The following is a 10,154-nucleotide window of genomic DNA, read 5'->3' as shown; positions in this document are numbered from 1 at the left end:
ATTCATCCTTAGCCTTATAGGACTAGACCTTACCTAGACAGTCAGGATATTCATTGTTTTCAGAAATGTTATTGGTCAGGACAAGTTTATGTAGACTGTAAACAATATAGAATAAGTACTAGGAGGTTTGACTGAAGTTTTTCCATATTGAGAATAGATATTTTCTCACACCATGTATATCCTGACTATAGACTCCTTTCCTCTCATTCTTCTACCATTTCTTTGTCTCTCATTAGAAAACCATCAGGATCTCAAGGATGAATAATAATTTAAAATAGAATATAATAGATAACAGGGCAAAGAATAAGAACCCAGTAGAAAACACAAGTATTTTCTCCTTCCATCCACCCCTCACTTTATCCAATCCCCAAACCCTCCCTCACTGAATTCACCCCAGGTGTCTATTATGCTTCCCTTTCTCAGGGAGATTTAAGCAACCCTTCCCCCTTGGACCCTCCTTGTTATTTAGCTTCTTTGAGTCTATGCATTGCAGCAGTAGCATGGTTATCCTATACTTTGACTGAGACCTGGGAAGCAGAATGGAAATCAGGGATGAATGTAGGAGATTGGGGTCATTGGGTGGGGTGATCCAAGCTAAGATTCCTAGCAATGCTAAATATAGAGCCTGACAACAATCTTCTGTAACCTCCTGTAAAGTCCTTCCAATGGAGGGATTAGGAAAGCAATCCAGCCACAAAACCTTAGACCCCAAATTTGCTCAGCCTACAAGATATGCAGAGGTAAAGCAGGACAAACCCAGGCTATGAGAGAGAGCTCATCCCTGACACTATTAAAGATATTTTGTTATACTATCAGGCAGAAACCTAGTAAAAATGCCATCAGAGATGCTTTACTGAGAAATTGATGGAAACAAAGCCAGAAACCATCAGCCAAATATTGGGAAATCCTGTGGAAGAGGGGGAGGAAGGATTGAAGTAGCCAAGAGGTCAAGGACACCACAAGAAAATCACAAGAGAATCAACTAACCTGGGCCCAGGGCCCTCATAGAGATGGATTAACCAATAGCGAGCATGCACAGGACAGACCTGGGCCCTCTGCACATATGTAACAGTTGTTCAGTTTGTTTTTCATGTGGAACTCCTAACAGAGGAATGGGGCTGACTCTGACTCTATCGGCTTTTAATTTGATTTCCCTAGCTGGGCTGCCTTATCTAAGCCTCAATAAAAGATGTTCCTAGTCCTACTCCAATTTAATATGCCAAGGTTGGTGGACATCCAGGGGAGACATCTCCTGAAGAGACATGGATGTGAGGAAAGGTAAGAGGGAAGACTGAGAGAAAGGGAAAGGAAGCTATGATATGGATATTATTTAATTAATTAATGATAAAATAAAATTTAAAAGAAGGAACAGCACTGATAAAACATTGTGAAACAAGGAACCTCCAAAGATGCCATTGAATCTTTTCTGTTGGCTATCTGTATACGGTAAGCAACCTGCCTTTAAGAATAGTTTGTTGCCCTCATGAGTAGTTTGTTTCCCTAATGGGAGTCCATTGGCAAATTTTTCATGTTCATATGCAAGTAAGGATAGAGGCATGTGTTCATGTCTTCCAGCTCTAGAATCACATCTGGAACAGACTTGTGCATATTACCTTAGTCTAAGTTCATATATGCTTTGCTCTTTCTAATGTAGAGGAGTTTGTTTTCTCCATCCCCTCTGGCTCCTAACAATTTTTCTGCTTCCTTTTCCCTAGGATTTCTTGCATCCAGAGGGGAGGAATTTGATGTAAACACCAATTTAGGGCTGAGTGTTCAAAGGTCTCTTACTCTCTGCATAAAGTTGGGCTGTGGGTCTCTTTGTTACCATCTGCTGCAAGAGGAAGCTTCTCTGATGACGGCTGAACAAGGCTTTGATCTAGAAGTATAGCAGAATATGGTCATCATTTTATTTTTACTTATTTTTGTCTCTTTGGAATTTTAGTTTTGCACTAGGTCTCTGGGGTATCTTGTCTTAGGTCATTAATCATCAAAGCAGTTGTCAGTAATAGGTTCTTTCTCATGGAGTAGCCTTAAGCCAAATCCAGTATTGGTTGCTTTCTCCCATAAGTTTTATGATACCATTGCAGAAGCATATCTTTCAGGAAGAATACCACTGAAGGTCAAAGATTTTGTGACTGAGTTGATGTACTTTTGGTTGTCTGCAAAGTACTTTGCCATACAAAGACACTAAAATTTAGGAGTGAATGTTTGCTACAGGCAAACCCAATTTTCATTCACTTGTGTAGATGGTGTTTTCAGAAATGGGTCCTTGATCTTGGTTTGTTGAGAGCAACCTATGATCTTTGCAACAGCCTGTATTTCAGGGAGAATTTCCATGGAACTCCTTTAGCCAACAATTCAACTAGGTACTGGAATCCTCAGTTTCTGACAAAAGGTAGCCAGTTTGGGGCTCTGTCTATTATTATTTGGTGATTTGATTTAGATTGTTTTCATATATGTTTATATTTTACAAAGCTGCTACTGTATATTTCTCATTCAGAATGATATATTTTAGTTCCATTCATTTACATTTTATTTTGTGATTTCATGATTTCATTTTTGTAATGGCTAAGTAATACTCTATTATATAAATGCATATTTTATTTATGCATTCTTCTATTGAAGAATACCACACCATTTCAGATTTCCTGATATTATGAACAGAACATCAGTTAACATGTTGAAAAGTTGCTAGTTGAGCAGAACAATGATGAAGTGTCCTTTGGATATATACCAAAGAGTAGTTATTATAGGTGGAAAAATCATGACTCCCAGAAGCTCATATATTTGAATGCTTAATCATTAGAAAGTGATGCTTCTTTGAATAGGATTAGGTGATGTGGTCTCTTGAGAGTGGTTATGGCCTTACTAGAGGCATTTAGTCACAGGGAGTTGGGGTTTCAAAGCTTAAGCCAATGCCAATGTCACTCTTTATGCTCCCTAAGGACCTGGATGTTGAACTCTCAACCTCTGTAGCACCTGTCTATGTTAGGTATCAAACTAGGAGTAAAATGGCTAACTAAAGTTTCTATTTTATATTTCAAAACCTACGTGGCCACCATGTTTTCCCAGCATCTCTCATTCCCTACATATTACAAAGTCTAGCTGGCATACATGACCCATAACCTAAATTTCTCCACCACGGATGCTGTGTTGACCTTACCACAAACTTATGTGTCTTTCCTTATGTAGTCTAGCCATTTTGGTTATCTAACTCCCTTTTGTCTAGCCTTTATTTCCCTCTCCTGGTTCTTTTTCTTTCTTATCAACTGTTATCCCATGGGCCTGCTCAGGGTTCACTACACAATCTCTCTGAAGTCTCTGCCTCCAGATATGTTCTCCCTGATATCCACAATAAACTTTTTCTCCATCATACCCAGAAGTCATTATGTCTAACATTTTTTATTTCTTCCTTCTTATTTATTTTTTTCTTTCAGTATGCCTGTGCTCTGCCATGGTTCACAACCTTGAGATTAGGTATATATTAGGGTTGTCCTTGTATGGAAGCTCAGAGATGCTATTAAGTAAAGCTGTGAAGGTAAAACCTGAATTTTGTTGGAGACCTCAAGATGCAAGGGTCGGGGGATATTTGCCTAGAAACTCTGTTAACACTGAAAGTAGTTGGTTATTTGAAGTGCTCATCAGACACAGAGATTCAGAATTTAGTGTTTGGCGTCCTGTGTATTGACTAGCTTTGATCCATTATTTCCCCCCTTTGAAATGATAATGTGTATTTTATAACATTGTATGTTGAAAATAGATGATGATCTGTTTTGTTTTGGTTTTTCTATGCTTGTTTTGGGGTTCATTTTTTTAATCTCACAAGGGACTGGAGTTAAGAGATGACCATGAGTTTCAGAAGAGATTTTGGATATTTAAACACTGTTGAGACTGTTATAGACTCTGGAGACTTTTGAAGGCTGAATGAATACTCTTCATCATAATATGGCTAAAACATATGTAGGCTAGGAAGTGGACTATGGTGGTTAGAAAGAGCCCCCACAGGAGCAGATGTTTGAATGCTTGGTCATTAGGGAGGGACTCCACTTGATAAGGATTAGGAGTTATATGGCCTTCTTGGAATAGCTATAGCCTCATTGGGGGAAGTATATTACTGGGGTGGTCTCTAGGGTTGGAAAAGTTCAAATCAGGCCTTATCATGACCTTTCTCTGATGCCTGTGGATCCCGATATAGAAATCTCACCTTTTTTCGTACCTTATCTACACGCATGTAGCCATCCTGCCCAACAAGATGACAATAGAGTATACCTTTGAAACTATACACAAGCCCCAATTAAATGTTTTCCTTTATAAAAGTAACCATGGTCATGGTTTCTCTTCAAAGAAATACAGCACTGACTAAGACAATATGGCCATTTGATTTCTCTTTTGAGAATTCTTTGTTTATATCTGCATCACATTTCTAAAATGGGATATTTGATGTGTTCACATCTAGTATTTTTTTTAGTTCTTTCCATGTTTTAAATAATAATAAATTGTTGGATGTCTAATTGGTAAAAAATATTTTCCCATTGTGTAGGCTGTCATTTTGTCCAAATGACAGTGTTCTTTCTAATGCAGAAGTTTCTTATTTTTATGATACTCTATTTATTATTGATATTAGTGCCTGGGTTGTGATCTGCTCTGACTCACTTTTCCTGTGACAATCAAGGTTATTTTCCACATTCTCCTTAATCATATTCTGTGTATAAGGTTTTATGTTGAGGTATTTGATTCATTTGGCATTTTGTGCATTGTTAAAAATATGTATCTATTTGAAATTTTTAGCTTAAAGAACTCCAGGATAACCATAACCATATGTCACATATGCTTTTGTATAGTGTGCATTTATAGCTTCTTTATTAAAAGAATCTATAGATATGTGGATTTATGTCTAGATTGCATGTTCAATTCCATTAATTGACATGTTGGTTGTGGTCTGAATATCAAACTATTTATTATTGCCATTTAGTATAATTTGAAAATGGGGATGGTGATTATTCAACCAGATCTTTTGATATTTGTGGTTGTTTTGGGCACCTGGAGTATTTTGTGTTTCCATATGAAGCTGAGAATTGTCCTTTCAGATATGTGAAGAATTATGCTGGTGTTTTGATGGGAATTATATGGAACATGTGAATTGATTTCATTATGATAGCTGTTTCTAATATGTTAACCCTATTGTTTTATGAAAGTGGAAGATCTTTCTAATATCATCTTCAATCTCTTTTTTAACAATGCCTTAACATTTCTAATCATGTAAGTCTTTCCTTTGCTTAGTTTGCATAATCCAAAAATACTTCTTATCATTTTAGGTCACTGTGAAAGGTGGGGATATGCTGATTTATTCCTCAATCCATTTGAAATTTGTATATAGGATGGCTACTAATTTTTTTAGTTTATTACAGATTCAGATAATTGTTTGAAAGCATTTATCAGACTATGGTGTTGTCAATAGATGTCTCAGGTTCACATGCACACTATCATTTCACTGCAAAATCATTTTGATTTTTCCTTTTCAATTTGTTCACAGTTACTCTGTCTCAGTTGTCTTCCTGCTCTAGCTAAGTATTTAAGCAATATATTGAATTGTGATGAAGAAAATGCACAACTTTGCCATGTTTCCTATTTTAGAGGAATTGCTTGGAGTTTTTCTCCATTAGGGTTGCCCTTGCATACATAATTTTCCTCTAAACTCCCTTTATAATGTAGAGGTATATCCAATATATCATAATCTATCTCTCTGGGACATTTATCATGAAGGGGTATTGGATTTTATCAAAGGCCTCTTCAATATAAAATAATATAATGAAATGTTTTTAGTGTTTCATTTTGTTTATTTGGAAGATTACATTAATGAATTATTTATGTTGAACTATCTATGTGCCTGTATGTGAAAGCCAACTTGAACACAGTAGTTGATTATTTTAAATGTATTTTTGGATTCTGGGTGGAATATTTTCTTGAGAATGTTTAAAATCTATGTTCATAAGAGAAATTGTTCTTAAATTCTCTTTTTTGTCTGGACTTTATATGACTTATATATTAGGGTAACTGTTGCCTTGTAAATGAAATTGAACATTGTTTAATTCTATTCTGTGGAATAATGCCATAGTGGCCCCAGTGAAATCTGTAAAACAAAATTTTACAAACAAAAAAAGTCCCAGAGGAAATGTCTCCTGGGACTTTGCTGAACACCTCTATTTAGAAGCTGAAAATCTCACTTGGCAATTTACTTTACTTATAAGCTCTCCTCCTTCCTAGTAGCCGAGACTAAGAAAAACTAAGCAAATTAAGATGTAAAAAAATCCATTTTGTAGCCAAAAAAAAAAAAATCCAATGCTTTGCTGCAATTATTTATGTAATTACATTTACCTCCCAACAGGATATATATGAAGTATGGCTCCTGATATGGTACAAAAAGCATTAATAGCAGGCAGTAGAATTTTCCAGGAACCATAAAATTATGGGTTCCTTTTATTTTTTAGTGTCTTTGCAGGACAGGTGGATTTGGACAATAGGCTCAGATTAGAAGATATTTACATTTGAGGACCTCATACAATCTCCTTGCTGAACAGGTGGGTGTTGGGCAAGTTAGAAAGAATTTACATTTGAGTTGGTACAAAGCTCAAAGCTACCTCCCCCACTGCAGAGGCCAGGCTTTCTGTCTTTTGAGTTGCTAATTTGCAACTGAATTGGATACCTCAGGGAAATCCACAAACAAGTTAATCCTTTTCCATCTTTAACTCTTGACTTCGTTTGTTAAGCACCCAGGCTCACCAGTATAGAAAAATCCAGTGTCTGCTAAAGACACTTGCAGACCCAACCTAGGGAGTCTTTGGCCAAATAACATTAATTTATCTAGGTGTTATTTGCCTCAATGGAAGCTTGTGAGGAACTGCTTTTGTTTTGCAGACCCCACCTAGGGAGTCTTTGACCAAAACAACATTCTTAGCTTATCCAGGTATAATTCAGGATACAGTTCATACTTAATACTCAGGAAGACTCATTTAGACTCAGGGAGTTTGACAAAATGTCCTTTAAAATATCTTTAAAGGCTTATATCAAGAAAATTGTTGTTGTCTATGTTCAAGCTTCTAAATTTGTTACACAGGAAAACGTTTTACCTGGCTGATTTTATACTACCTTGTGCCTAATGGTTATGCTAATTGTTCCTTGGGCCTGCTTTAATGGATACATCTTTTGATATGTAAATGTAAACCGCTCATGCTTAAAGGCTCTTGCCTCAAAACAAAAAAATACATTCAGATTCAAACCTCTTCTGTGGTTGTATCTGTTTGTCACTAGCCAGAACCTGTTCCCCTCCTGATATCCAGAGTTCCCCCTCAGATCTGATAGTTCCCAGCTGGGACTGTCCATGGCAGAATAATTTAAAGAGTATTGACATTAACTCTTCTTTGAAAGCCTAGTAAAATTTTATGATAAAATCATGTGGCCTTCTGCTTCTTTTCATTGGAAAATTTTTAATGACTTCTGTTTTAGTCAGTGGTATAGCTCTGCTTAAATAGTTTATTTGATCCTGATTTGGTAGATGGTAAGCAGTGATAAAATTAGCCATTATTTTTAGATATTCTAATTTGATGGAAGACTTGTTTATAAAATATGTCCTTGTGAGTTCCAAAATTCACTTGGTATTTAATGTTATAGTCCCCTTTCACTTATAATTTTGTTAATTTCAGTATTATCTCTCTGTTTTCTGATCAGTTTGGTTAACGGTTGGCCAATCTATGAAATTTCTCAAATAGGCTATTCTTTGTTTCATTGATTTTCTTGTATTGTTTTCATATGTTTGTTGCTGTCTTATTTTTTCATCCATAAGTTTGATTATTTCTTGTCATCTATTCCTTTCTGTGAGATTTCTTATTTTTGATTTAGGGCTTTCATTGAATCTGCATCTTTCTGTTGGAGAATTTAGAGCACTGAAATAGATCAGTGAGCACTGTTTATTGTTTCCTGTTATTTTGCTGTTATGTGTGTTTTCTTTTCTTTTTTCAATTTTCCAAGCTGAGACTGTTTATTAACAGACCAGATTACAAAAATACCATGGACAACACCTTTGTTCCTCCATCTAATAAGCTGGTTTATCTTTTCTTCCCTGTTGCCAGCATCTTCACCTTCCACAAAGTAAGTTGTCTTTTTCTTCATTCCACGTCATGGGGAAGATATTTTGAAGGGCCACGGGAAGTTATTTGCTTCCTTGAAGCTGACACATTTCCCTAAGGGTCCCACACTTCCTTTGCTATTCCCTAAGGGTTTCTAGCATAATAGGAACCATGCTCTCAAGGGTTTCTGGCATCAGAGGAACGTGTGTGCGGATGTGTAAATGTGTGTGTGTGTGTGTGTGTGTGTGTATGTGTGTGTGTACAGATGTATGCTTGCATGTGAATGTGCATATGTGTTTCCTCTTTTTTGATTAGATTCAATACAATTTCCCAACTGTATAGATGTCATAAATTAGATCCTCCATGCTGGTGATGCTTAATTTACCAAGAGATGGAACAATCACTGAATTATCTGTCAATACAATTCACATTGATTTTGCCATAGCCTGGCTTATAGATGAGCTCATTTACTGACTTAGGTTGTAGCCCCACACAATGTAAGGTTCCACAATCCTGAGCATGTTCATTGAAGGCTTGTCAAGCTTAGCAAAGGCACCATTAAAGTTCTGTTGAAGACAAAGAAGGTACAATACTTTGCTGAATTTTGGGGTTACACAATTGATAACTCTGATTCTGATGACAAACACCAATTTTGGTTCTAAAGGCACATAGAAGTTTCGAGCTTTTGCTGCCATTTTAGCCATCCAAATCCCAATCCAGTACATCTGCCTGTACTCCTTGTGATAGTGCTTTCCCTTCTCGTAGGTGAACTTCCTCCCTGCCTTTCTCAGTGTCTTTAAGGCAATGTTCTTCAGCAGGTGCTTCACCTTCAACTCTGCAAACTTCCTTTGCTATTCCCTAAGGGTTTCTAGCATAATAGGAACCATGCTCTCAAGGGTTTCTGGCATCAGAGGAACGTGTGTGCGGATGTGTAAATGTGTGTGTGTGTGTGTGTGTGTGTGTATGTGTGTGTGTACAGATGTATGCTTGCATGTGAATGTGCATATGTGTTTCCTCTTTTTTGATTAGATTCAATACAATGTTTTGTCTTTTGATTCTCAATGATAGTGCATTTAGGATGACTGCCTATACATTGTGTAATAAACATGATTAGGTCCCATTAAGCTTTTTCTACCCCTCTCTCTAATTCACAGTTTGAGCCTGGGATCTGCTAAAATGAAGTCAATAAAAATGATTACAAAAAATATTCCCGTAGTGTTACTTGAAGAATTTAAATGCAGTGTTTTCATTCTTTCAGTGCTGAAGAGATGACTAAAAGATGGGAAAATTTTGAAGAATAAAAGACAATTTTTAACAGAAATTATTCTCAAATATTATATAATTATGACACGCTTACTCTCATATATTCTCACTTCATTATATACAGCAAGCTAGATTTCAATATTGCTCCTTCATGGCATCTAAGTTAGCATATTAGCAAAACATGTTGAGAAGCAAACTGATGAAAATCTGTATTAATTAGGGTTCTCAAAATAGCAGAACCTATATATATATATATATATATATATATATATATATATATATATATATATTGTACTATATATGCAATATGGTATTATATTATGTTATACAAATATGTTTTATATATTTTATATGCAATATAATAAGGATGAGTATTATTTACATATATATATGTATATATATAATATGTGCGTGATTTATTAGAATCACTTAAAGGCTAGGTTCCAGCTACTGCAACACTGGGAAGTTATAAACAGAAAGTTAGAAAGTTCAATAATCCAGAAGTTGCTTAGTCCACAGTATGCATGTCTCAGATGGTCTTCAGTAGATGCTGAAGAAGATGAAGAAGTAGGTTCTATGCCAGTGAAAAAATGAACTTTTTATGAAGGGAGAGTGAACAGGCAAAAATTCAAAAGGTTCCTTTTTCCATATCCTTCTAGTAGAAGGTGGCACCTAGATTAACAGTGTGTCTTCATGGCTTGACATCCCAATCACATACCTGTGTCTTTCCACCTCAAGAATCAGATCAATACTATATGTGTTCTTATC

The 10,154-nt window shown here is 36.0% G+C and overlaps 1 pseudogene; it reads right to left on the bottom strand.

Moving 5' to 3' along the window:
• Nucleotides 1–1,759: 1,759 nt before the first annotated feature.
• LOC127669221 (60S ribosomal protein L7-like) lies at nucleotides 1,760–9,031 on the bottom strand (annotated as a pseudogene).
• Between the last annotated feature and the right edge of the window lie 1,123 nt (nucleotides 9,032–10,154).

Source organism: Apodemus sylvaticus, chromosome 19, assembly GCF_947179515.1.
Source record: "Apodemus sylvaticus chromosome 19, mApoSyl1.1, whole genome shotgun sequence".
NCBI classification, from domain to species: domain Eukaryota; kingdom Metazoa; phylum Chordata; class Mammalia; order Rodentia; family Muridae; genus Apodemus; species Apodemus sylvaticus.
Note: the sequence above shows the minus strand (reverse complement) of the source record. Positions and strands in the feature narration are given on the sequence as shown.